This window comes from Rhinolophus sinicus, chromosome 5, assembly GCF_057876585.1.
Source record: "Rhinolophus sinicus isolate RSI-liver-muscle chromosome 5, RSI-T2T, whole genome shotgun sequence".
Lineage (NCBI taxonomy): Eukaryota > Metazoa > Chordata > Mammalia > Chiroptera > Rhinolophidae > Rhinolophus > Rhinolophus sinicus.
This window is the reverse complement of record NC_142505.1, coordinates 22,536,589-22,549,186: the sequence shown is the minus strand read 5'-3', so window position 1 is coordinate 22,549,186 and position 12,598 is coordinate 22,536,589. Positions and strand designations below refer to the sequence as shown.

Genomic DNA, 12,598 nt, shown 5'->3' with positions numbered 1-12,598 from the left:
AAAAGAGGGATATGTTAGAGGATATCATTCATTCATCATTCATTCATGAAAATCTAGTGAGGCTCTACTATGTGCCAGGCACTGATCTAGATGCTGGGGATACACTAGTAAATAAAAACGTACAGACATTACTGCTCTCATAGAACTAATGATATCCATGTTATCAGAAGGCAGGGTTAAGGCTGAGCCTCTGGAACCAGGGACTCAAATTTCACCATGTTTTTCTTTGTTTTTTTGTCTCTGTTCTTGTCCCTGTGCTCCTTTATTTTCTTAAACTAAATACTGTCACGTGTTGAAAAACTTGGTCACAAATTGCAGCTTAGCCTCCCATCACATACCTCTGCTATTAGAGAAGCTCCACCTACTTCCCTCCATTCTTAATGTGGAAACTTCTCTCATTGGCCTGGCTTGGGTCACATGGTTAAGTTACATGCATATTACCTGACCTACCCTCCGTGGCCAGCCATGGTGGTGGTTTCTATAATTGGCTATTCTCACATCAGTGTTGAGATCGGAGGAGGAGCAGTTCTTCCAAAGCAGGGGGATGCTATTCCCTGAAGAAGGAGTAGTGCTGGGCAGATAAAATAATAGCAGTCTATGATAACATCTCTTATGATACTTACTGCATTCATTTTTAAAAGAATTTTCTGGACATGATTTATATTCCCAGGTATATTCCTAAAGTCATTGAGGATAAAGATTGCTTTATTCCTTTGTGTTTTCCTTACCTCGGGTAGCACAAAACTTGCTCATACAAAATGCTTAGTAAATGAATGACAAATTAACAATGTACCTAGGGCTGTTGAAACTTCTTCACCATCTTGGGACACATCAAGAATTATAGTGGAAGCTAATATTTATTGAGCACTTCCCCTGTGTCAGGTGGTGTACTAAGTCTTTACCACTATTATTTAATCTGTACAACTCTATGCTGTAGATATATTTTAATATTATTATCTTAACATTTTGGTGGAGAAACTAAGGCTTGGCAAAATTAAGTATTTTTAAGCTACAATTTTCCATGTTAGTATATCTAGACCTGCTTCATTTTTTTTTTTTTCCTGCCAGCTACATACTATTCCTCAGGTATGTTAGTATGAATTCTGCCGTTCTCATGGATGGACACTTGGATTGTTTTAAATTTGGAACTAGGAGTAGGATTCAAACCCAGGAATTTCTGACTTAGAAGAATCTGCTCCAAACCAACATGCTGTAGCTTCTGGTTCTTTTGGGAAAGTTCTAATTTTATTTCTTGTATTCTGACAGGTTCATAATAAAGCTATTACTCACTATTTTAACACAGGACTTAAAAAGCTTAAGACATTTCTCTTGTCTGTAGTCTGGAAAAACACACTGAGGAGCATCTAAGGAGGCATGTGAAAAGCTGCTCTTTGAAGAGTTTTTATAAAAGCAAATAATTAAAGCTCGCTTTCACCAGGGAGCCGCTCAAGATGGACCACATTTACACCCACATTGTGAAGAAGGCGGACTGGGTCATCATTGAGAAGTCCTGCAGGTGCCTGGACAATGGCTTGTCCACTAACAAGCAGGGTGTGAGGAGATCGCCATGATTCTCAGCAAGAAGCTCTACAACAAGACAGTGGGCTGTATCACACATCTGATGAAGCGGATTCAGAGAGGCCGCAGAAGAGGGCTCTCCACCACGCTGCAGGAAGAGGAGAGAGAATTTTGTTCCTGAGGTCTCAGCTCTGGATCAGGAGATGATCTGGACTAAGGAAAGGCTGGAGCTCTAGGACTCTGGCCGTCTGTCTAACCTTCAGGTCACTCAGCCTACAGTTGGCAGGAATTCCGAAACACGCTGTGGAGCTGTTGAAATGTGCTTTGTTATTTCCAATAAACCATGGACCACCAAACAAACAAACAAGCAAATAATTAAAAACTTAAGTATCTATCAATGGGAAATGGCAAAATACATAGTAAAATTCCTAAAGACTACTGTGCAGCTGACCAAAAAGATTGAGGCAGGTCTGTTTGTACTACCACGGAAAGTTCTGAATCAGTGAACAACTACCGTACAAGAAAAAATTCAGAAAGCTATGTGCCATATGATTCCATTTATGAAACACAAGAAACATCGCACAATATATGGGTTTTAATGTGTATATTCTAGAACTGGGAGACTGAAAAGCCCGTGGCAAACTAATAGGAGGTGGGAGGAGTAAGGTTTAAGGCTAAATGTCAAAGAGAACTTCAGGCATTCATACAATGTTTTAATTTTTTTAGCAAAGATAATTTATTCATGTTACTGTTATTTATGTAAAATAATGTAGGAGAATTTACTAGCTTTGTCAGTTTTGTAATGAGCCCATTTGTTAGTGGGATTAGAAGGGAGACATTAGGATCTATATTAGCAAGACTTACTTAAGACAGATATTGGTTGAGCCAGAGTTCCCTTTCTGAATCAGGCTCGTAATTGCAAAGCTATACCAATTTTACATTCGTAAGCTGAAATAGCCAGTCAAAGGAAGTAAAAGAAAAGGCAGTTTTCCTCTCCAAACAATATATGTCATCCATGAGCATATGTTTCTCTCCTTGGAGACTTTGTAACCCAATGGGACAGACGAGTGTCATTAGGAATCTCAGAATGTTCATTAGTGACATTCTCTCAACCAGTGTCCTAGTTTGAGCCATTTGAACAGACTCATGCTAGAGTTTTTATTTTTTATTATTTTTTTAATTAAAAAGGAAATGGTATTTTAAGAATATTTTTTCTTTTTCTTAGTTTAATTTATTGTTTATCCACTGGCTTTTCTCTTTGGCTGGGATCTGTAGTTATGTCTAGTACTTCTGGGAATTTTTATTTAATTTTTTCATCTGCTCCGATTTGCATTTCCCAAAGTTTATTTCTCTAATTGATTTTCAGTGTAATTTTTGTATCTCTGTGACTTTTGCATTAGGTTTTCCTAATGTGCCTGTTAGGAATATTGGCAAAGATGCCTCACAAAGAATTGAATAAAAAACAAATAAACACGTTTGTTGTATTAGTACAGCCTTTTTCCACTTTCAATCCAATTGCCAAGCAGTCCTACTTGGCATGTTACAACAACATGATGATTCAAAGCCCATTTGAAGTAAGCCGGAATCATTAAGATGAATATAAAAATCTCTTGGTATTTTCCACAACAGTTTTCTTAGCTGTATTCTACAGTTTCCATCCATCGTTAAGACCCTACCTCTAGAAGCCTTTTTTTTTTTTTTTTTAAGACAAAACCACACTTTGCCTTTGTTTGAAAAGAAGGAGGTTGGAAGACCCTTTCTTCACAGCCTAGGTGGTGCCATCTCCAGCTGTGAATTTTTGCAAGTGTTTCACATTTCCTGTTTATAGCACAATCCTTCATTTCATGTTGGCTCCACTGTGTGAAAATCAAAGCAGGCAAACACCCCAGGATTTTAATAAGTTTCTCAGTTTTGCCAATGGTGTGACTTTTCTTACTGTGGAACACGATAGCAAAATGAAACTAAACAACAAATACATTTCCACCAACAAAATCTGTAAAACTATGCAATGTAAACTCCAGCTCCAGAGCCTTAATTTAGCCCGTTTGAGAAACTCATCTTCTTCTTTATTTTGAAGAAGACAAATTTATGTCTCTTTGTTACTGAGTCTCTCTTACCCCCCAATAAGGCTATTGTGTTTCAGGTAGAGAGAATATTTTCATAGTATATGATGAAGAGACTTATATAAGACTAATTTTATCTGTGTGCATGTTGTGAGAACGTGGGCTCTTACCACAGAGAAATGATGGGACTCCTATCATATAGATCATAATCTGAGCAACTGAATGTAAATGTCATTCACAAAAGGACTTTGACCCCCTTTTTCTTCTTAGGATTTACATGGTTTATAGGGGGTAGGCAGAAGAATGAACAAAACGAACACAGAATAAAACATATTTCATAAAGATATATATTCTTGGAAAGTCATCCTCCCGAAGAAAAGACTCATGCAACTATTACTTTATAAAAGAGGTAGATTCTATAATCACTGAATTAATTGAAGTTCAAAAAAATGCTGTTACATTTAGTAAATGAAAAGAGATGAGATGTAAGGGGGGTGGGGGGTGGGAGATGAGGGTAAGGGGGATCAAATATATGGTGATGGAAGGAGAACTACTCTGAGTGGGGAACACACAGTGGGATTTATAGATGATGTAATACAGAATTGTACACCTGAAATCTATGTAATTTCACTAACAATTGTCACCCCAATACATTAAAAAAAAAAAGAAAAAGAAAAGAGATGCAAAAATGTCTTAATGGAGCCAGATGTAATGTGAATTTCATGCAAAGATGTATAAAATATCTAAAAATATATAGGTAAGAATGTCACCATTTTGAAGAACAATGAACTCTCTCACACTAAATAATCTCAGCCAGGTTTTAGGGGAAAATGAGAGAAATTTATTTAAGTGATAGAAGTGACTAAAGTGGATCAGCTAAATGTCACCTTTTAGGGGAGGTTTTCTCCACTTCTCTATAGTCACACATCTTCTGGATCCCTTCGGTATTTTGCATGTATTTCCTGAATACCTGTATCAGTCTCCTCAAGCTGCTATAACAAAATACCACAGACTGGATGGTTTAAACAACACACATTAAGTTCTCACACTTCTGGGGTCTCTTCAAGGTCAAAGTGCTAACTGATTCAGTTTCTGGTGCGGACTCTCTTCTTGGCTGGAAGAAGGCTGCTATCTTGCTGTGTCTTCACATGGCAAAGAGAAAGCAAGGTCTTTGTTTGATGGTTCTGTCTCCAGATATCACCACATTGAGGGTTAGAGGTACATCGTATGAATTTTTTTTTTTTTGGGGGGGGTCACAACTCAGTTGGTAGCAGTACCATTTAGGTTAATTATAATTTTTCTGGATGATAGTTTTGTTTCCTTATATGCTTCTTGTATTAGATAGTGAGATACTCCAAGGCCGAGATTCTACCTTATCCTCTTTTGCTGAGCTTGGTACCTGGCAGAGTTGAGTGCTCAGAATGTTTGGTGATTGGATAAATAGTGGCGTGGCTTATTGACAAGTGCTGAATTCTGGTGTTCAGGACACGTTCATTAATCATGGAAGAAACCATTTCACATGGCCTTATTTTTCTTTCTTGGTGAAATGAAAAGGGTTGATGGCCTGTTTAATCCTTTCTTCAAATATGTCAAATAGATGAAAGAACTACTTGAACTGGCATTTGAATTGGAACAAACTGGCTTAGCTTGGTGGAAGCCCGAGGGCTTCAAGCAGGACAATTTGAAAACCTTGGACTTCTAAGGGCTCTGTAGAGGCGATCAATGGTTCTAAGCTTATGTGTAAATCACTGCTATAAAAACACTACTTTTCTCTTAATGCTACCAATAAACAAAATCTTATTCTGGCATTTCAACTGAATGCTAAAGTGAGTTCAATATGAATAAAAAGGAATAGGTGTTATTCTACAACTCTGTACAAATAATAATGGATAGAGGCTTTTTGTTTTTTCCCCCCCTCCCTTAGAAATAAGGGTGAATTGTCTTATGATTATATAACTATTGTTTGCCCAGCAGAAAGAGAAGTAGAAAGCTGAAAATCATTTTGTGATAAAAGGTCAACGACCAATATGTCTAACTTCAGGCTTCAAGATTTCCTTTTTTTCTGGAATCTGGTATGGCTCTCCACACAGTGGATTGACTGTTATGTAGATCTTCTATATTGACTCATAAGGAAGAGTCTCAATTATAATGGATGTAGTGCTCTTTGAGTTATTTTCTGTTAGGAAGTTTAACAGTTTCACAAGTATTAAAAACACGCCTATTGTCTTGGAGTTGAGTTCAGCTGAGACCAGTGGCAAACGAGTCACTTTTGCTACTTTAGGGAGGCATTTTTCTTTCTCTTTTTGTCCCACTGCATTTATATAAATTTGATCCCTCCTAACTTCATTAGTCTTGACTCACATTACTCTCATCCTCGCTCATTCTGCTCCAGATTCACTGGTCTCCTTATTATTCCTTGAATACTCCAAACTTAAATTGGCCCCAGGACCTTTGTGCTTACTGTTCCCTCTGTCTGTGTGCTCTTTACTTGAGCATTGCTTGCTCCCCCACTTTTTTCAAGTTTCCATTCAAATGTCACCTCTTCAGGCCTCCCTGGTCCCTCTGTGTCTTCATTTTCTCATTATTCTCTAGCTCCTTTTCCTAATTTATATTTCTCTATGGCACCGATCACCAGATGATAATTATTACTTATTCATATACATATTGTTTATTTTCCCCATTACAATGTCAGTTACATGAGGGCTGGGTCTTTGTGCTATTTACCACACTATTCTCAGAATCTAGAACAGTATCTGGCACTATTTTATGAAAGGAGAGAGAGAGAGAAACAAATTTCCAGTTTACTTAGAAAAACAGGTGATCTAATCTGATAAACAGCATGTGGTTGAAATTATAGTAATTTGGTGATGAAGGAAAAAAGATGTAATCTATGTTAAGAGGCTTTTTCTTGGATTTTGTAAAAGACTCAGAAAATATCTTCCTCAAATGGCATTCCTTGCTGCATGGAAATGAGCATGAGTTTTATTGGCAAGGTATCATGGAGGTAATTGCATATTTCCTTTAAATAATGAAAGAAAACTCTTTGCATCTTTTGTTTTCTCTATTGCTTGTGTCTTGCCAGCTATCTCTGCATAACCTCCTTTGTTCAGTGGTGGTTATTAGGAGGGCTCAGTGGCATGACACAGGGCTAATGCCATGGAGGATATGAAGACATCAAAGGGGAGTTAAAAAGCCCTTAAAAAGTTTGTGATCTGGCTGGGGAGACTAGCCTTCCACTTGCGGTACCTAAAATAGTGCACGTAAGATTAAGAATTAAGATGAATACTGCAGTCTAAAAGTACTGTAGCGATTCAGAGGAAGAAAGTGATGCATGTGGGCCAGAAAGGTAAGAAAGCTTTGTGAAGCAGATAGGATTTGCACCATGCTATGAAGAAAAGATAAAACTTTGCTGACATAGGAAATGATTCAAATGCAAGACTGGGAATGCCTGATGTGTTTGAGGAACCAGGAGGGCAAACTGCTCTGGCCTTATCTGCTGCGTTAGAGTAGAACCAATTGCCTCTCCATCCACTTTAGAAATATGACATCTCACAGTGGACCTGGCTATTTGATTTCCTTTTCAACTTCTGTGGTTACATTGGAGCTTTTCTAGTCTGAGCTATCATTTGCCCTTGAGCAAAGGCATTCACTATATACCACAGGACCCTTCCTTTTCTAGGTGCAGACTGAGCACTTTCTAGTCTCATGTGTGTGACCTTGGCCTCCGTCATCCATATTTACTTTGAAGTTTTACTGCCATTGGTGGGAAAATGGAAGATGACAGCTTTCTTAACCCCTGTCTCTAGAGGGGTGATGTGGGGAACTACCTCAGCCAGTGAGATCACCTAGTGTGGGATGGGGTGATAGAGCTTCTCAAAATCAAAGAGATTTTATAGGGAACACTGATACTAAGGATATCTAAGGAGCTCCTGCCATTCGGTGATGCAGGGCCTCGTAAAACCAGCCCACTCTGAAGCCAGCGGGATCAAGGTCTGTTGTCACATGCCTCTTCTGCCATGGAGAGTTAAAGCATTTCTTAGCCAGATACTACATTTTCCCTGATGAGGTGCCTGGTGACAGATGTTCTCTGAATTAAAAAAAACCCAAAAGCAGTATGCCATGCCTATTCAATGTTTCATCTTTTCAATGAAGCAGGGGAAAAAATTATTTATTTTTAAAGCAAAATCACTAACCTTGCACATTGTCATCTGGGATACAAGTCGGGTGATTTAGGTGTCATTTTGGCTCCAGAGATGATGTTGGAACTATAAAATGAATTCAGTTCTAGATTTACAGCTTTGAGAAGGAGGTTCAGGATACTCTGTCTCCTTTCATGATTTCCCTCTATGTCTGCACCCAGGGAAGCTTTTCTGCTTACGGTGGCATCTTTGCACTCTCACCACTTGCTTCCCAGCTTCCCAGAAAGAGGTGAGTGATGCCCATGGAAACCTGGTTCCCCCGGGCATTTCCAGATGCCACCAAAAAAGGCAGCAGATGGGCTTCTGAGAGATCTTAGAGAAGACACCGCGTCACCTGCATCTGCTTATGTCAGGGGCAACGTGGTGCTTGAAAAGAGCCCTCTGCCTGTTAACTGTGATGCAGGTGTGGGAACTTGCCCCGGGGCAAAGGGGAAGGCAGCAGCAAGGATCTAGGAATAGATGGGATTCTTTTCACTTCACATTGCAGACAGCCATCACAGAAGTTATCACGTTTGGGAGAAAGGTATTTTAAACAAATGAGACTTTGAGAAGGGGACAGTATTTTATACTGAGCATTTCATATTGAGGATGATTTCCCCTTTCTTGAATGTCTTTCCTCCTCTATTTTTCACGACACCGTATTCTCTCAGTTCACTGCCAACTTCTCCTTCCACTTCTCAGCCTCCTGTTTCCTGTCCCATCCCCAGGGAACAGCCTTAGGAACCCACCATGGGGATGCTTCTGTTCTCCTCTGTCCTCTGCCCTGGGTGCTCATCTTCTTCCTTAGCTTAAACTATCTTCACCACATGGACGAGTCCTTGAAAGTCATGATCCTCAACCTCGAGATTTCTATCATTTATCCATTAACTCCTAATTCAACACGTATGCCTTTCTCCCGCTCCTGAGCTGCATACGTGTGTTTACTCTGGACAGGTAGACATTTTTATTAGGATGACCTATCATCATGCCTTTTCCTTTCCGTTGACTAGTTTCAGGGCTGGTGGCAGGCAGCTGGCTGATTCTGTTGCATTGACATGTTTGATGGGCACACTTTCTGATGTTTGATTTTAGAAATTGAGTTTGAATATGCATTCCCCAGTTCATCAAAGTCTCCACCAATCCTTGATATTGTATACCTGCCACTTTGCATACTTCTGTTACATGTCTCTACCTGGAGACCTCTGAGCTTGGGACTCTAGCCACAGAGGTGTTTTTCTTTCTCTCTGTCTACTTCATGGATGCCCTTCCCCATCACTCTATTTAAGCATGAATTGAAATCATTTCCTCAGTGTTCACCAAGTCCATGCCCTTCTTTCCAGTCCTGCTGCCATTTCGTTATCTGAACTTCTGCCATAGAATCGTAGCTTTGTGCTAGTGACCTGTGATCAATCGTTCTGAAAGCCTATCTCAGATAGTGGCAATTCCCTGATCTGAAATTCTCAATTGACTTCACATTTTGACCAAATTAAGTCAGTTTGCTTCATCCTGGCATTAGAGGGAGTCCATGGAATGCCCCCCTCCTTGTTGCAGCCACCATTTGTCTGTTTTAAAACGTATCTCATTCTTGAGCCCAAGCGGATTGCTCACCATTCCCTGAACGTAACCTGCACTTTTTTGCCTCTGTATCTTAGCTCTGGGCTTCCCTCCCCAGTTCTGTGTGTTGACATCCTATCTCAATGCATATCAGACTCAAATGCATATTGGAGCAGGGCAGACAAAAGAAAGCAATGAAGCGGCCAGGTGTTGGGTGCGACAGGGAGTGGAGGGGACTGTAGCCGACTGGAGAGTGTGTGTCTGGTGTAAAGAGACAGCCACTCTTCCACTCAGGTAATTATTGCCAGGCTGGAACGCGGACCCAGAATCCTCAGATCTGATTTTGCAAGAGAAGACAGAATTCCAGATATTTATAAATATTCCAAAGTTTCAATGTTGGCAACAAATCTACAGAACATATTTTGAAAAATATCCCGTGAGCTGAACAAAACTCATACATGGGCCCATTTCGCCAGCAGGTTTCCTTTGGCAGCTCAGAATGCAGCCATATGTGAAGCTGTCTCTGATTCTCCCTCGTCATATGTCCTTTCTTCTTCCTTTGACACCACAAAGCCCTTTGTCTGTCTTGCTCTGTGGTACTTACCTGCTCTGTGTGTGGGTGACTGCTGTACTGATTTTCACCTTACCATGCAACCTCCTAAAATCGGAGACCAGATCTTGCTTGGCTCTGTAAGTCTCAAAGTTGGCCAGAAGTTGGAAAATTGCTCTCCATACATAAGGCCTGTTTCAGTCGGTACATTTTTAAATGGACCATGTAGTGGTAACCTTGCATTATATGTTCCTAATAATTAGGACCCAATAATGGGCCAGACTGGACATAATGTGGCAGACCGGCTCTTCCACCAATATTTTGTACTCATTTTTGTGGCATCCTTAGCCCAGGAATGCCCCCTCCCTCTAGGTAGGAATTCTAATACTTAGGGAAATACTTCACACTCATTTTTTCCCAAGTCTATGCATTTTTATCTAGTTAACCTAGATTTTAAATCTCTATATTGAGAAAAGTCAGTTTGAAATTTACGTTTTTCAGCTTTACCATTAACGAGAGGCTTGCTCCTCCTTTCACAGTGTGGGGCTAAAAAAAATGTAATACTTTTCCTCCCACCTTCTAAATTCTTCAAGTTGCGCTAATAATCAAATTAACAGACACAGAATAACAAAAGAAAACCAAGTGTTTAATACATGCGCATGGAGAATTCACCTAAGTGTGAAAATTCCGAGGACAGTGAGGCAACATTGGGTATACAGGACATTCTGGACCAAGGAGAAAAGAGGCGGCAGGAGTTATTAGATGTCAGAAGTGACATGGGTGATATACAGGGACTTGAGGAAGAGGGGAACATATGTGGCAGGAAAAATCTTGCTGGGCAACTCAGTAACAATGAGACCCAGTGGGTACCCAGCTAACAGGCAGGCACCCGCCTGACGCCCTCTTATTTATCATACTTAGTTCAAATTAGACTAAGGGAGAGATCTAAGATTTCCTTCCTGAAGCAGGTTTCTCTATCTGAATGTCTTGGGCAGGAAATGAGGGAGAGGGCCAAGGATTCTTTCTGAGGCTTGTTTCATAATAAACAGCTTGAAATCAATATCCCCCAAAGCAGTTTCAGAGTGACAAAATTTTTATTCCCTTCAATACTTTCTGGTGGGGAAGAAAATGGCTTAAGGGTAATGTCTTATAAAATAGTCTTACAAATGTGTTGCTTATGGGTTTAGGTTTGAGATTCCCCCCCATGTTAGCTTTGTATATGTAATATATTTTAGGATCCTGAAACCCAGAACTGAAAGTATTTTGAGGTGAACCTAGTAAGAATGTGTTTTCTGCTTCTTTCGCTCTGTTTTTCATGAAATGAAAAATGAGAATAATAAGGTCACACTTGAGTGCTTTGTGTTAACATTAAAATTCAGTAAAATCTCATGCCGTATAAACAGAAAAGTAAAAGGGAAGATCTCTCTGGCAAAGGAAAAATAAATCAGCAGATGAAGGATGCTGTTCCTGCTGGATGAATGACTGAATGCAGTCAGTGAACCCCATTTTTCCACAGCCTGCCAAGACTGAGAAATGGAGATGCCACACAAGCCAACGTATTTGCTTGGGCTGTGAAATTCCACACTGTTACCCCAATGCCAAGGATAACAGCTGAGAGAAACCTGAAAATAATGAAATGTGATTGATTGCACTTGGGAAACATAACAAGGCTTGTTGAAACTAGTGTAAAAATAACATAACATATAACAGCCCCAGAAATAATCACCGTGTTGATCTCAGGTCACATTGTGTGAGATAACTCAGGTATTTCTGATTAATTTGGTCTCTTGGCTGCATGTGCTAGAGTCTTGCTGTGTGTGTGTGTGTTGTCCGTGTGTGTTGTGTGTGTGCGTGCACAGTGTACCTATGTGCACACTCTGCATACTGATTAGAGATCCAGTTACTTTGGTTGGCAAGCAGAAAACTAAAGCTTGTATCTGATTTATAGAGTATTTCTTTTTCTTAATTGACCAGCCATGGTGCAAATACCATTTTGTGACTGTAAAGGCTTTGGTATAAACATCAAACACAATGGATCTTTTGGTTAAGGTCAGATTTTGTTCCTTTTATATTCCATAGTCCCATCCCGTCTCCCATGGTGCTTTACAAAGGTTGAATTTTTTAACATCCAGTTTTGTTTTGTTTTTTCTTTTTCTTCCCAGAGCTGCCTCCTTCTGAATCTGGCTATTTTGCTTACAGAGGATTAGATGCAGATTTCTTTGAACAGACAGACTTGTTCCAAACATCCCTGCTCGTCTTTCTTTCACCATATAAGCACTTTGGTTGCCAGCAATAGACACTAATACGGGTTAACTTGAACAAAAAAGGAATTTATTGAAAGAATGGTTGATATAATGAAAGGAAAGGTGGAATAACCAGGTATCAGAAAGAAACCAGAGATTTTCTGGGAATCTAGGTCGTGAAAACAAACAGTTTTTTCGGGCACTACTAACAGGGTAGATGAACTCCAGCCGTCCTCTGCTGTTAGGTTAGGTTGCACCACCTGAGGTAAACTCATAGTGATGGTAGAGGTACAAGGTGAGTGAACACGTGGGCTTCTTTAAAACCTAAGCTCAGACTAAGATACTGCCACTTTCACCCACATTCATTTGGGAGAGCAAATCATATGGCCAACTCCAACAGCTGTTAGGCTGGGAATTATTTCTTGCCTCTAGCAGGTGGAACAGCAAAGTCACATGACAGAGGGCATGTATATAGGGAGGGGTAGGTAGTTG

At 39.9% G+C, this 12,598-nt stretch overlaps 1 pseudogene; it reads left to right on the top strand.

The window, feature by feature from the left end:
* Window positions 1–1,451: 1,451 nt before the first annotated feature.
* LOC148758227 (small ribosomal subunit protein eS17 pseudogene) lies at window positions 1,452–2,024 on the top strand (annotated as a pseudogene).
* Window positions 2,025–12,598: the final 10,574 nt, after the last annotated feature.